Source organism: Corythoichthys intestinalis, chromosome 5 (genome assembly GCF_030265065.1).
Source record: "Corythoichthys intestinalis isolate RoL2023-P3 chromosome 5, ASM3026506v1, whole genome shotgun sequence".
Lineage (NCBI taxonomy): Eukaryota > Metazoa > Chordata > Actinopteri > Syngnathiformes > Syngnathidae > Corythoichthys > Corythoichthys intestinalis.
In genome coordinates this window covers 4,339,606-4,356,036 of record NC_080399.1, presented here as the reverse complement: position 1 = coordinate 4,356,036, position 16,431 = coordinate 4,339,606, and positions in this window count along the sequence as shown.

The following is a 16,431-nucleotide window of genomic DNA, read 5'->3' as shown; positions in this document are numbered from 1 at the left end:
TTTGTCAAAATCACACAGATGAAATAACAGTGTCTGCTTTAACCAAAACCTTTTATAGGTTTTCATATTTTAATGGGGGGGGGGGGGGGGTCATTTTTTTTTTTTTTTTTTCAAGACGAAAAAAGAAAATAGGCACACATTGAAACAGGTATAAATATCTGGGCAATACCGTCATCTTGACAGCATTAACGCGTGCTTCTAGTGAGGTAGGCAGTAACTCAAAAGCATATTTATAAACTTATTGCATTTAACTTGACTTAAATCAACACCTTGCATGCGGAGCTGTCTTAACCCACCATTGAGATCAAAGGTGAAGGAATGGCTTTTATCATCCTAATAAATTGATCGATCGAACATTTAACCTTAAATATAGTGCAAAACTCCTCACACTGTGGTTTACTCCCATCTTTGTCCAAAAAAATGAGCAATTGCCCAGACAGAACGAATCAGTGCAGAAGGTGATTAGTTCGGTCTCGTTCACCCAAACAATTCGTTAAAAAAAGAACGAATCGTTCACAACCGATACAACACTACTAGCAACAGAAAAATTTCTCGCAGATATAGCTCCTTATGGGAAATTAAGGTGCATCCGATCAGATAACGGGACTGAATATACTTGCCATGAGTTCCAAACATTGTTGAGAAAAAGTGAAATAAGACAGGAAACATCAGCACCGTACGGAGCCCCCCGGGTGCCAGGATAGAAAAAAATAAAAAATCCTAGCTAATCTGTACCCACAGTTTACTAATCTGTACCCACAGATTACTAAACTGTACCCACAGTTTACTAATCTGTACCCACAGATTACTAAACTGTGCCCACAGTTTTCTAATCTGTACCCACAGTTTACTAAACTGTACCCACAGTTTACTAATCTGTACCCACAGATTACTAAACTGTACCCACAGTTTACTAATCTGTACCCTCAGTTTAGCAATAACCCGGAAACTGTAGTCACCAATGTTTGGCGGGGACTCCAAACGCCGAGGGACCGACCGAGCAAGCACCTGCACCTTTTGCCCTCGGCGAACAAAGGGGTTTTAAAAGGTAACTATTGCACATTTTCTTTGGTTGCCGTCTACATTTTCAGGTGTCATCAATCAATATGGCATATAGCTAACTGACAAATGAACACTGCTTGAATTAAGCACGCACGGACACGACAGCAGCACAGAAAATGTGCAAACACAACTTGCCATAGTGATTGATGACACCTGAAAGACGCCTACCAAAGAAAACGTGCAATAGCTCCCTTTTAAAACCCCTTTGTTCGCCGAGGGCAAATGGTGCAGATGGTTGCTCGGTCGGTCCCTCGGCGTTTGGACTTGGAGTCCCCGCCAAACATTGGTGACTACTGTTTCCGGATCATTGCTAAACTGTGGGCACAGTTTAGTAAACTGTGGGTACAGATTAGAAAACTGTGGGCACAGTTTAGTAATCTGTGGGTACAGATTAGTAACCTGTGGGCACAGTTTAGTAATCTGTGGGTACAGATTAGTAAACTGTGGGTACAGTTTAGTAATCTGTGGATACAGTTTAGTAATCTGTGGGTACAGATTGCTAAACTGTGGGTACAGATTAGTAAACTGTGGGTACAGTTTACTAAACTGTGGGTACAGATTAGTAAACTGTGGGTACAGATTACTAAACTGTACCCACAGATTTGTAAACTGTGGGTACAGTTTAGTAATCTGTGGGTACAGTTTAGTAATCTGTGGGTACAGATTGCTAAACTGTGGGTACAGATTAGTAAACTGTGGGTACAGTTTACTAAACTGTGGGTACAGATTAGTAAACTGTGGGTACAGATTACTAAACTGTACCCACAGATTAGCTAAGATTTTTTATTTTTTCTATCCTGGCACCCGGGGGGCTCCGTAGCACCGTATTCCCCACACCAGAACGGGACAGCTGAAAGAGGATGGCGTACACTATTTGAAATGTGTAGGTGCATGCTAGTCGAAAGTGGGCTACCAAAATACCTATGGCACTATGCAGTACAAACTGCAGCAATGGTACGCAACAGATGTTATAATAGACGTACAGGGCAAACTCCTTACCAGATGTTGACAAACAAGAAACCAAATATTTCCAGAATGCAAAAATTTGAGTCTGTATGTTACGCATACAAACAAGACAAGGGAAAATTGGATTCTAAATGTGGCCAAGGACATTGGCTACGTTCATACTACAGGTCTTAATGCACGAATCCGATTTTTTGTCATATCCGTTTTTTTGGCGTGCCCGTTCAGACTGCCTTTTTCCATTGAGACCGTTCAAGTATTACGCTTGCGCACTAATTCGCAGTCTGACACGCGCCGAGCAAGAAGACCCGCATGCGCAGAAGCATCAAAACAAATGTCATCCGTCATTCCAGTGATGGCATATTTTGCTTTTCAAAAGGAGGACACAAATAACGGACATAAATTATCCCCGTTTATGCTTACATTCAAAGTTTATATGGATCAATAGCATGCACGCACTGTCCGTGCACGTCACACACACATACGGGCAGTTTGCCCCGACTCTCGGCCTTGTAGGCAATGTTGAAATATTGCTCACTTGGAACAGAGAGAAAACTGAGCATTCTCAGGCTTATCCTCAACCCATTTTTATTTTTTATGACTGTTGTCAAGCCCAGCCCTTCCCAAAAGCCGTGTTCACTGCAAGCTAGGCGCTAATAACGCACAGCTGCATCGCTAGGGTAGCGTCTCTCTCGCTATTTGATGAAGTAATTGCTGCATGAAATCCGATTTGGGAGAGTGGACAATACAGACCGCCGCGACAGTCTGGAAAAATGTGGCCCAGATCGGATTTGAACCGCATACGAAAGTGACCCATATCGGATTTGAAATGGTCCAGTTCTATGCGACTTGTCACGTTCAGACCGTCAAGTTAATGCCTCACTCGAGTCGGAAAAACACGAAAAAATCGGATTCGTGCATTAAGACCTGTAGTATGAACGTAGCCAGTTTGTTGGCTATGACAAAAACAGTCCAGCATATCTAGTCTACAATCCAGACACAAAGAAAGTACAAAAACATAGGCTGGTAAAGTTTGTGAACAAGGAAGTCAGAGAAAATCAGACACAGATATTATGTCATGGATCAAGATGAATAACACAACATGATGGGGTTGCCAAGGGATGATCGAGCAAGTGTAGAGGTCAAAAACAGAGCTGAAGATCTTGTAGAACCAAGTGCACATAGTGAGAGTCCAAAGGAGGTGACCAAATGTGAACTTGAGAGTAGAAGGTATCCCTCAAGAGAGAGGCGAAAACCGAGTCATTTAGAAGACTTCATAACAGAAGACAGAGATAATGATGGAGTTTATACCACTGAAGACTACTGCTACAAGATGGTAATTGGTATACCTCAAACATATGAGGAGGCCATGAGTTCAAATAACTGAAAAGATTGGTCAAAAGCCATGGATGAAGAAATTCAGTCACTAAACGAAAATAAAACCTTTACCTTGACAACACTGCCAAAAGGCAAGAAAAGAGTGGGGGGTAAATGAGTTTATGCACTCAAAAAGGATGAAGATGGGAGAGATAATTACAAAGCACGATTTGTGGCTAAGGGATTTAACCAGAGAATGGGAATAGACTATGGAGAGACATTTTCACCCACAGCAAATTTGACAAGTATAAGAGTGGTGTTACAGAAAGCGACACGAGAGTCTGTTGTTACATTAGATGGCTGTTAAGACAGCGTACTTACATGCTCCTATTAACTATGACATATACATAAACACACCTGATGGCTATGAAGTAGGGCTGTCAAACGATTAAAATTTTTAATCGAGTTAATTACAGCTTAAAAATTTTAATCGTAATTAATCGCAATGAATAGCAATTCAAACCATCTATAAAATATGCCATATTTTTCTGTATATATATATTTTTTAATTATTAAATTTATTAGGATCATGGAAGCTTCCACTTGGGGAAAATATATACATACAGTATATCCTGTATATACATAATATAATAAAAATATACAGTACTGTGCAAAAGTTTTAGGCAGGCGTCCTGCCTAAAACGTTTGCACAGTACTGTATATATTCTGTAAAATGTTGGAATGGAAAGATAAGACACAAGATGGATATATACATTCAACATACGGTACATAAGGACCAGAGGTTGCGCTAGACTTTTTCGTTGTCTGTTTTTTTGACTGACAGGGTCATAAAAATTCGGTCATAATCTATTTTTACCCGTCACTTAAATTTTTTAAATGATAATAATGACGTATTCAATAGTATTTAGTTTTCATTCATTTTTAATTAACCCTTTAACACCGAACGTGTTGGCAGCGACGCGTTTACGCATGTTGTCTTTGAAGCTTCGTCACGCTGTAATTACGTCACCCACGTGCTGCTGGTTGGTCTTGTTTGAAAGTACGGAAGTTGATGTCCACACCAGTTTTTATTTGAAGTCAATCGACCAAGAAAAACGGGAGATAATGTCATTTGAGTTTTATAGTTTTATTGCACTCATAAATATGCACTAAAACGCTGCATGGACCATGTATGTATCTCCATATTTCCATCATTTCTTGTCCTTTTTCAAAACCGAAAGCAGCACAAAAGACTACATATATCCCAAGAGCCGTTGTGATGTCAAGAAGGGCGAACCGAATGTGGACATTTTTAATAAATTTCCGAGCGAGGCGCCAACTAAGGAAAAGGAGGCATGCTGAAACAAGCAACGGCCAGTTTGAGCGAGCGACTTTGAAACGTGCAGAATGAATCTAAAACTACATTTAGCGCAAGCTAATGCATTATTTCATTAACTCAAGGAAGAAGATGAGCCGTATTTGTCGTTTTCCTGGGATGAGTCGGCGTCTCAACGAGTAGAAGTGACAGGCTGACAGCAGCGCGCAAACGGCGAAAGAGTAGGCAGTGTGACATTGTGTGTGACGCAGCTCCGTGATCTGGTCATGCAGAAGCTTTATTGAGTTCGCAAAAAAAAAAAAAAAAAAATTAAAAAACTTTATTGGGTTGTATGCCAGAAAATTTTGAATTGAACTGAACTACTTTTCCGAGTAAGGCCAACGACGTCATGCATCAAGAGAGACAATAGCTAATTAATATGCTCACTCGCTACCCTGTGGTCTGGGGTGTGAATTGCAACCTGTCAAAATGACATGGACTTCAGTTTTTTCCGTCACCGTTTTAAAAAACCGGTCAACGACGGAAAATATTCGGTTAACGCGACCCCTGATAAGGAATGTAGTGGGCATTTAACTCTACTGACATTTAAATCTTTCTATGCTGTCCTCACTGCGAAGCGTCTACTTTTTCCAAAGCTAGACAGCTAGTGAACGACCCCTTAATAATCAGACTTCGTCCTTTTTCATCTGATTTATTAATAAAATGGCCTCAAACCATTGTCCTCTTTAGACCGTCGTAAAACTACCAAAAAAAAGTAGACAAGCATTGCATTAGCAACAACGTTAGCTTAGCACGCTATACAGGTTCACTAAACATTAACAAAAAGCGTCTCATACAAAAAATATAACATTTTGCTTACTAACATAATATGTACATTCTTTACAGCAACCATACTTACGGACAAATCTTGTCCAAGGATCATATAAGCACAACATTACAACGTAGGCGTCAGCCCGAGACGTCGCGCAGCCATATTGAACTGGCAAGAAAACAATAAACCAGGTACTTCCGAAAAGAGCCTTTGCTTCAAAAGAGACGACAATGCAAAACTTGGTATACGGGCATATGGTGATGCTGACTGGGCAGCTGATACTAGCGGCAGGCGCAGTATTTCAGGATACTGTGTTTTCTTGAGCAAGGATAGTTCTCCAATTCCTTGGAAAACAAAGAAACAACCTACAGTCGCACTATCTACCTGTGAAGCTAAATATATGGCACTGGCTTCAACCATACATGAATGCCTATATTTAGAGCAACTACTAGTTAGCATTGATCATTATCAGTACATTCCAACAACTGTACACGATGACAACCAAAGGACAATCGCTCTTGCCAAAAATCCTGTTAACAGAGATGCAAGAACGTAGACATAAAATATCATTTTATTAGATCTACTGTGAATCAGGGAAGAGTAACATTGACGTATTGTCCAACGGATGACATGATAGCTGATATCATGACAAAAATGTTAAAATTGAAGAAATTTGACAGTGTTATTTTTGGAATTTGAAATGTAAAAGTTCATTTGTTTGCTTAGAAGGGCATTAACATGAGAACAAGAGGGGGTGTTGAGAGAAATGTTATGTATTTATGGATGTGTCCTCAGTTGATGAAATAATGTTCCTATTGCTTGTTATTATTGACATATTATCTTTTCACCACAAGATGGCAGGATGGGACTTAATTGTCTAAAGTGCTATTTTTATTACTTCTTTTTGTTTGAGGTTGATTACTATGATTTGTGGGATTGCCAGCAATGAGAGAGGATGTATCCGCATGTCAGTGGAAATTAAACACGCCAAGTTTTGGCTAAAAGACAACTTATTCTCCGTCAATTCTTCCTACGAATGCAACGTTGAGCTTCAACCACCTTAACATTATATATGTATATATAATATATACATACAGTATATATATATATATATTAGGGCTGTCAGAATTAACGCGTTAACGGGCGGTAATTAATTTTTTAAATTAATCACGTTAAAATATTTAACGCAATTAACGCATACGCAGAACGACCCACTCAAGCATCGCCGCGAACAGACTACAATGGCGCCGTTTGAAGTATATTGAGAGCTAAAGGCAGAGACAAGCAAGTGGAATGGACGCAGGCATTACCGGCACCCGCCAAGGGGGCCGCTGTTATTTTCTATGTGACCGGCATTGTCAGATTGAACAGTGAGGAAGAAAGTTGTCGAGCGAGAGAGGTTAGCGGGAGGTCTGAGTGCTGCGTTCTCCACATGCTTTTGTTTTGTTATTAAATGTATTCACAAAAAGCCATCTAACGCCTCTCGGTGTTTATATGTTCGCCGGCGCCTTCCTCAGGAGGTAACAGGACGAACCGAGCCATCTGACGACAATGAGCCAACATGATTAACCGGTCCAATGGGGTCCATAGCACTACCAATTTCCTAGCAGGATGAATTGGTAACGCCGACATTTATTGGAGCCGCGCTATTTAATGGGTTACACAGTAGCATCTCATCCACAATTGGTATAATAATATTGGGGTGGCGTGGCTCAGTGGTAGAGTAGTTGTCCCCCAACCCCAGAGGTTCTGGGTTCAAGTCTCCGCCCTGATGCACTCGTTTAAGTGTCCTTGAGCAAGACACTGAACCCCACATTGCTTCTGGTGCTGCGTCACCAGTAGGTGGATGGCGAGATAGTGTAAATTGCTTTGAGCGCCTTGAAAAGGTGGAAAAGCGCTATATAAGTATAACACCATTTACCATAACTATTGTGGCAAGCAACATTGGGAAGTATAACCAGAGATGATCTTTTACTTAAAGCAGTAATGTGAAGTAATTTCTTCACATGCCAAATAGGGTCACCAGTAAAGTAATTAAACATTGTCCAACAAATAAAGCATGAAAAAAATAATTTATATGTTGTATATTTGACAAAATAATCGCGTTTCCGAAGTTCGAGCCTGAAAGGGGATGAACCCGGAAGTGATTCGTCACACCGAGAACAGCGATGGCAGCGCTCCATACATACGGCCGCCATACAAAGCCCTTAAAACAATGATTCAAACAGCGATATAAGCGATAGATCGAGCGCAAGGGAGGAGATCCAAGTTTTTGAAGAGTTGGAGGAAGAAGAGGAGCTTGGAATTTTATGTTGGACCTAACATGTATTAGCCAGACGCTAATCAGGATGCAAACAATGTGCCTAGACTACCTGACATGGAATGGATACAAGACCCATCGGGATTACAACATTGGTATGATATAGGCTGTTATTATTTTCATGATTTGAAGATGCAGGCATTTGCACATAATTTTATGTTTTTGTCTATCTGATGACATTTTAAAAAATAATAATAATCAGACTTCATGCCATTCATTTTGGCAGACCCGGCAGCTCTCGTGCATATAAAATAATTTAATGTGGTGACCCTTTATTATGACATAATTCACCCACCGAACTTGAGTGTGGGAGATGTTGTGCGTCACAGTCACGTGACACAAGACACTTAAGAGCCGTGTGCGTTCCGGCTGAGTTAGCAGAGTTCATAGCGAGTTACAAGAGACACGAGCCGCCGAGCACGGTAAATAAGACTCCATCCAACGTCTTACCGCTACACTGGTGACCCCGACGAGCCTCGCTGAAGTTTCCGAGGCATTTTTGTACTATTTATGCAATGGCGGACGCTAGCTTTTTCGAGCTGGCTACGTTTAACGAGTCTTCTGCGGCCGAGTGGTTCGCGTTCGCGGAGGAGCAGTTCGTCCTCCGTGGTGTTTCCAATGACACCATGCTCGACGGCGGTCAAAGCTCAGCGCTTTGTAGTCTTTCCGCCAAAAGAGGATAAGTATGGGGCTCTTAAGGCGCACCTTCTCCTACTCTTTGAACGGTCGTGTGCTTTATCGACTCCGAAGGCGCCCAAAAGGCCCGCTACGAAAGCCCGACTAACCGAGGTTCACGCCTGCGTTGGCGGCCCTTCCGCCCCGGTCCTTCGCAGACGTCCTCCCGTCCCAGTACCCACCCCACCGCCGCGCGCTTCCGCTCTGGCATTTCCCGACACCGACGTTGCTGTCTCGCCTTCGGCCCCGCTCTCGCTCGCCTCGGCTCCGTCGCCGCTCTCCGTCGACGCCGCTGCGCCCGTCCCTGGCTTTTCCGGCTGCAGCGCCATTGCGCTGGCATGCGGCCTACTCGACGACGCCCCGTCCGCCTCGGGCCTACTCGACGGCGTTCCATCCGGCCCTGGTTTTCTCGACTGCGTTCCGTCTGGCCCTGGTTTTCTCGACAGCGTCCCGTCCGGCCCTGGTATTCTCGACGGCTTCCCGTCCGGCCCTGGTATTCTCGTCGACGCTGCGCCTGCTCTTGGCCTTCCTCACGACGTCATTCCTGTGCCTGCGTCTCTGGCCGCGGCTGACGTCGCTCCAGCACCTGCGCCTTTGGAAGTCTCCGAGGTCGCCCCTCTACCGGCGCCGCTGGACGCCGCCGCCACTGACTTCACTCCAGCGCCTCCGGGAGTCTCCGAGGTCAGTCCTCAGCCTTCGCCGCTGGCCATCGCCGCTAGCCTTGCTGCTGTGCCGGCGCCTCCGGCAGTCTCCGTGGTCGCACATCGCCAGCGAACGCCGCCCCCGACGTCTCTCCTCGTCCACCGCCTTTGGACAACGATGGCGTCATTCCGGTTTCGGCGTTTCCCCCGCTCCTGCTACGACCGGTCGACTTGGTTCGTCTCGCCTGTCGCCCTTGTCCACGGCCGGGCGACTCCGACCGCCACGCCGGTCGCCCTCGTCCCCGGCCTCGACCGGTCGATTCCGACCGCCGCGCCCGTCGCCCTCGTCTGCAGCCTCGACTGGGTGGCGCTGCTCGTCGCACGTCTCGACCTTTTCCTCGACCGCCGCTGAGCAACGCGTGCCGCATCTCTCGGCGTCCGCTTCTCTGGCCTAGCCTGGGGGGTGCTGCACGGCGCGCTCCTCATCGTGGGCGTCCTCCGGACCGTTCTGCTCTGACATCCCGCATCTGGCGTGCTGGACGGCCGCCTGAACGTCGCTTTCGGTCGCCCGCCGCCTGGCATCCTGGCCGTCCGCCAGACTGTTCTGCTTGGGCGTCCTGAATCTGGCATCCTGGACGGCCGCCTGACTGTCCGTTCGGTCGTCTTCCTCAGTCGCCCCAGCCGCGCGACCTGACCGTTCCGTTCTGTTGTTTCGGGTCGCGTCTGGCGTCCTGTGTGGGTGAATTCTGGGGGGACCTGTGTGGTGACCCTTTATTATGACATAATTCACCCACCGAACTTGAGTGTGGGAGATGTTGTGCGTCACAGTCACGTGACACAAGACACTTAAGAGCCGTGTGCGTTCCGGCTGAGTTAGCAGAGTTCATAGCGAGTTACAAGAGACACATGAGCCGCCGAGCACGGTAAATAAGACTCCATCCAACGTCTTACCGCTACAATAAAAACGTTGGGGGGAAAGAAGGAGATGAGTCGTCGATGGCTTTCTCCACTTCATTGTGGCAACAATAAGAAAACAAAATAATAGCGGACTGCCGCCACATTCGACCGCAAAGTTTTGCTTCTCGCTGATCTCCTCCTCGCCTCCTACTCCAGCGTCTCTTAAACGGATCGTGCATAGTGTCTTGTTATGAGCTTTTTGTTTACAAATGTATCGAACACACGACGTGCTGACAACTTTGTTTCTTTATTAACACATGGAGCAGTTCTTATGGAAAAGTAAGAACACAGCTCGGTACAGCTCTCGGCAGGAAGTGGTGTCTAATGGCGTGAGGAAATGTAGTTTTTTCACACAAGCAATCAGATTACAAAGGACCGCTTCAGTGTTGTCCAGAGACTACATTTCCCCCGATTCACTGCGTGACCTGCGCGCTCGCTGATTCGCTGCGAGATTGACTCAATGCCAACACGCTAAATTGTCACCTGCCAGCGGCTCTCGCGAAACAAACTAGAAGGCTATCAAGCGATCACCGTGAAAGAAATGCCGAACCGTACAAATGCAATGCAATGCTTGAAGCATGAAGGTGGAAATACATAATACAAATACAAATAATTGTGCACAAACTCACCGGCGGTGTGTGTCTCTTACTGCAATGTGACCGTGAATTACCGCGACGCCGACCCATTTATATGCACATCCACACCCGTTTCCCGATTGACAGTGGATTAACCCTTTCGGACAAGATCGGAGATGACGCACAATTTAAACACGCTTAACCTAGCGAACGCAACAACTATGATCGGGGATTGCCACGAGTTAACTTTCGGCTAACGTCGCTAGCTTATACTGATCATTCCACAACAGTAAGCAGCTATGCTTTGACAAAGTCATCAGTCATCTATCCAAAAATCACACTTTCTGTTTGGCAAATCCTTGATCATAAGCAGACCGGTTAAGGAAGCAGGCATCTTCGAAGTGTTTGCAGCAGAGAACACTGCTTGATGATGGCGTGAAATTCATTCGCTTCGTGCGAATGAAAGATGTCCATTTACGTGCCCTGCTATCCTTTGGCCACTCATACAACTTTTCGTTTGACTGAGAACAAAACATCGCCACACACCTCCGTGGCATCTTACCGAGAAGCAATGCAACAAACAATACTGTTCTATGGCGGACTTCCTTCGCACTTATAGGTGTGACGTAATTTCCGAAGATTTCCGAAGATTGCCGAAGAAAAGCATTTTCGTTGTCAAGGGCGGTACTATGGGTTTAACTAGTGATGGGACGAAATGGGCCGAGCTTGTGTCGAGTAATGGGAGGGGCGTTTCCACGAAGCTTGTAGCGAGGCGCGCGTCATTTCGGCAAAACCCAGAAATGGTGACGTGAGAAGCCTCGCTGCCCGGCTGAATCTCATTAACGCTTCGGAAGTGATCGAACGTTTAGTGCGCATTGCACAGTACAGACTAAGGTATAACTTGGTTGCAAAACGCAATGGCGATCGCCTGTTATCTCACATTTTGTGGATTTCGGGCTCCTGTACTTGTTACATCTGTGCGCAACAGTGCAACCAGTGTAATCTTTTTTTGAGCCTTGTCCTTAGCTTGCGATGGAACCTGCGCGAAAAAAGCCATCCTCCCCTGTATGGGAACATTTCGATTTGATTACTTTCAATAAGGTAAGGGAGAAAAACTACTTTAATATAAATGTGAGTGTGTGTGTACCTATCTGAACCAAACATCAACAGAATGAACAATCCCTTAGTGTACTGGGAGGCACAAAAGAATACCTACCCAAATGTATATAAACTGGCACTCACATTCCTCTGCACCCCAGCTTCATCCGTGCCTTGTGAAAGAATATTTTCTAAAGCTGGTGAAATATTGTCCAAAAAAAGAAACCGTTTAAAGCCAGCCACTGTGGGAAAGCTATTATTTCTAAATAAAAATGAATAACAAATTATCCTTAGCACATGTTGTATTTTGTTCACATACTAAATTACTAACACAAGCACATTCATATCTTTGTCTTAAGCAAATAGCCATTGAATTCTTAACAATGTTGACCTCTTGGGCTTATAGGCCATTTGATGGCGCCATAGAGTAAATGAAGCACCATGAAGCTTTGCCACATGTGCAAACCAATTGGCTGCAAAGCTTCATTGCTTCATGAGGCTTCATTTGGCCATCACTAAGTTAATCAAAGAATCTGGAAGGGTTGCGCTAAAAAAAAATAATGAACATATGCTTATAACTGTTTAGCCATTGATATTATTCAAAAACATGGTTGGCCACCCTTACTTCACATTACTGCATTAACACCATGAATTGTACTCAACGCAGAGAAGATATATACTTTTCAGCAACCACTGTGACTCATGGTTGCTCAAATTCCCATCATGCATTTGGGCAGTTGAGAACATTTAAATCGCTACAGTATCATTTAGTGAAAGCACAACAAAAATAATATTCCTATCTCTCAAAAATAAAATAATGTTCACAAAAAGAAAAGCGCTCAATGCAAAGAGCTCTGGCATTCCCAATCAAAATAGCTATGCAAAATAATACGCTATTCAAACATTAAGTTTAGCTGAAAAAATACACCAGATGGCAATATTTAGTCACAATATACAAACTATCAAAATTACTATTACTTGTACTCACGTTTATCTTTTATGAATTAAAAGTCTTTCTATCCGTGGATCCCTTTCACTGAAAGAATGTTAATGTTAATGCCGTCTTGTGGATTTATTGTTATAATAAACAAACACAGTACTTATGGTAAATGGTAAATGGTGTTATAGTTATGTACAGTATGTTGAATGTATATATCTGTCTTATCTTTCCATTCGAACAATAATTTACAGAAAAATATGGCATAATTTAGAGATGGTTTGAATTGCGATTAATTGTGATTAATTACGATTAATTAATTTTTAAGCTGTAATTAACTCGATTAAAAATTTTAATCGTTTGACAGCCCGTATATATATATATATATATATATATATATATATATATATATATATATATATATATATATATATATATATATATATATATATACATACAGTGCCTTGCAAAAGTATTCGCCCCCCTTGAACCTTGCAACCTTTCGCCACATTTCAGGCTTCAAACATAAAGATATGAAATGTAATTTTTTTTGTCAAGAATCAACAACAAGTGGAATCGTGAAGTGGAACAACATTTATTGGATAATTTAAACTTTTTTAACAAATAAAAAACTGAAAAGTGGGGCGTGCAATATTATTCAGCCCCTTTACTTTCAGTGCAGCAAACTCACTCCAGAAGTTCAGTGAGGATCTCTGAATGATCCAATGTTGTCCTAAATGACCGATGATGATAAATAGAATCCACCTGTGTGTAATCAAGTCTCCGTATAAATGCACCTGCTCTGTGATAGTCTCAGGGTTCTGTTTAAAGTGCAGAGAGCATTATGAAAACCAAGGAACACACCAGGCAGGTCCGAGATACTGTTGTGGAGAAGTTTAAAGCCGGATTTGGATACAAAAAGATTTCCCAAGCTTTAAACATCTCAAGGAGCACTGTGCAAGCCATCATATTGAAATGGAAGGAGCATCAGACAACTGCAAATCTACCAAGACCCGGCCGTCCTTCCAAACTTTCTTCTCAAACAAGGAGAAAACTGATCACAGATGCAGCCAAGAGGCCCATGATCACTCTGGATGAACTGCAGAGATCTACAGCTGAGGTGGGAGAGTCTGTCCATAGGGCAACAATCAGTCCGTACACTGCACAAATCTGGCCTTTATGGAAGAGTGGCAAGAAGAAAGCCATTTCTCAAAGATATCCATAAAAAGTCTCGTTTAAAGTTTGCCACAAGCCACCTGGGAGACACACCAAACATGTGGAAGAAGGTGCTCTGGTCAGATGAAACCAAAATTGAACTTTTTGGCCACAATGCAAAACGATATGTTTGGCGTAAAAGCAACACAGCTCATCACTCTGAACACACCATCCCCACTGTCAAACATGGTGGTGGCAGCATCATGGTTTGGGCCTGCTTTTCTTCAGCAGGGACAGGGAAGATGGTTAAAACTGACGGGAAGATGGATGCAGCCAAATACAGGAACATTCTGGAAGAAAACCTGTTGGTATCTGCACAAGACCTGAGACTGGGACGGAGATTTATCTTCCAACAGGACAATGATCCAAAACATAAAGCCAAATCTACAATGGAATGGTTCAAAAATAAACGTATCCAGGTGTTAGAATGGCCAAGTCAAAGTCCAGACCTGAATCCAATCGAGAATCTGTGGAAAGAGCTGAAGACTGCTGTTCACAAACACTCTCCATCCAACCTCACTGAGCTCGAGCTGTTTTGCAAGGAAGAATGGGCAAGAATGTCAGTCTCTCGATGTGCAAAACTGATAGAAACATACCCCAAGCGACTTGCAGCTGTAATTGGAGCAAAAGGTGGCGCTACAAAGTATCAATGCAAGGGGGCCGAATAATATTGCACGCCCCACTTTTCAGTTTTTTATTTGTTAAAAAAGTTTAAATTATCCAATAAATTTTGTTCCACTTCACGATTGTGTCCCACTTGTTGTTGATTCTTGACAAAAAATTAAAATTTTATATCTTTATGTTTGAAGCCTGAAATGTGGCGAAAGGTTGCAAGGTTCAAGGGAGCCGAATACTTTTGCAAGGCACTGTATGTATATATATATATATATACACATACATATATTCCGGAGTCACACAGTGTGTCCATATCACACAGACCAACAGAAAAATGAAAAATGACATAAAAAAAAAAACACAGGAACAGAAACAACAAAAGAAAGAACATGAAAAAAGGCAAAAAATATCTGCACAACAAATAAGCTTTTACGCCAATCGCGCCACATGCTTGACCTACAACTATAACTATTTTTAGGATCCGTTATTTTCATTAAAATACTATTTTTGAACTCATTTAATCGACACATGAATTTATACATTAGATTTCTTAGTAGCGCTTTAAAGGTGGTTTTGTTTACCTTCTCAAAAAGTACAAAAACACCGAATATTTTTTAAATAACAGGGTTATAGCCTTAATTGTGAAATAAACTCACCGTTTTCAATTACTTCTTTAGAGGCCGTACGTCTGAAAATCGCAGATTATTTTTGTTCTCGTGCGACGCCGGTGTAACCGGCTTCGTCCGAAACTGCCCAGAGCGGTAGGAACGCTATAGACCCCACTCACCAACGCCACACAATGACGTGTCGCTGTATCCGGCCACCATATTGTCCGTCATTGTTTATCCGTATTCTCAATGGTTTCAATTTGTCGTGCAATTTATAGTGCAATTCATGGAAGCCCCGGTGCTTTCAGACGCTGTAAACTCATTGGATGTGTTGCATAAAAGGCGTGATGTGGAAAAGCTTCGGTCGATCCATTCGCCAGATACATATTTGATGCCTAAATCGATATTTTTCGACCCGCTGTCTTCGCTGTCTCTGCCTGACATCTGCTACCCTGATATTTACAACTCTCTTGTCCACAGAAACTCAGCGTATTCTCACGAAAGTTTGAAAAACTTTAACAGCAGCACTCTAAGCAACATTACCCCCGTGTGACCCTTTACTTCCAATTTTCTAAAATGGCGACAATCAATAAAAAAAAAGTTGACTGCGATGGCCGACGCTTCAAGGATAGGTGGATATTGGACTGTTTCTTCAATAAAATACGCAACAACTGTGTCTGCCTCATTTGGAAAGAGACAGTTGCTGTTTTCAGAGTTCGATGTGACGCGATATTAACTAACAAGACAAGCTAACATGTACAACATTACAGTGAATATATACGCAGCAACTTGAAGCTAGTTTAATTTCACAGCAGCATTTCACAAGAGCCTGAGTGTCGAAAGAGAACGCCACAAAGACGAGATTGATGAAATTATGAATTAAAAAAAAAAAATAATAAAGCAAATGTGACACACAGAAGGGCTTGCTAAAATTTGTTTAAATATATTGTTCTATGTAAATCAGCCAAGGTAGCCCCCCGCCTTTTTACCACACCAAATCTGGCCCCCTTTGCAAAAGGTTTGGACACACCTGTTTAACTGATGATCCGTAGATGAGGCCAGCTTCTTTCACTTGGTACCAGCTAAATATTATTCAAAAAATAATGATGGTGGAAGAAATAAGCATCTTGAATTTGAAACTGTATGTTGTCGGCGATTAGCCTCGCAATGATCTTATTGTGGTTGTCAGCCCAAAACCCTCTAAATATATATATAAAATGCATCTTACCAGATATAAAATGACTACTACATTATCTGTGGTGATCGTTTGGTGCCCAGTTTTCTCGTCGAATTGCAGCAGA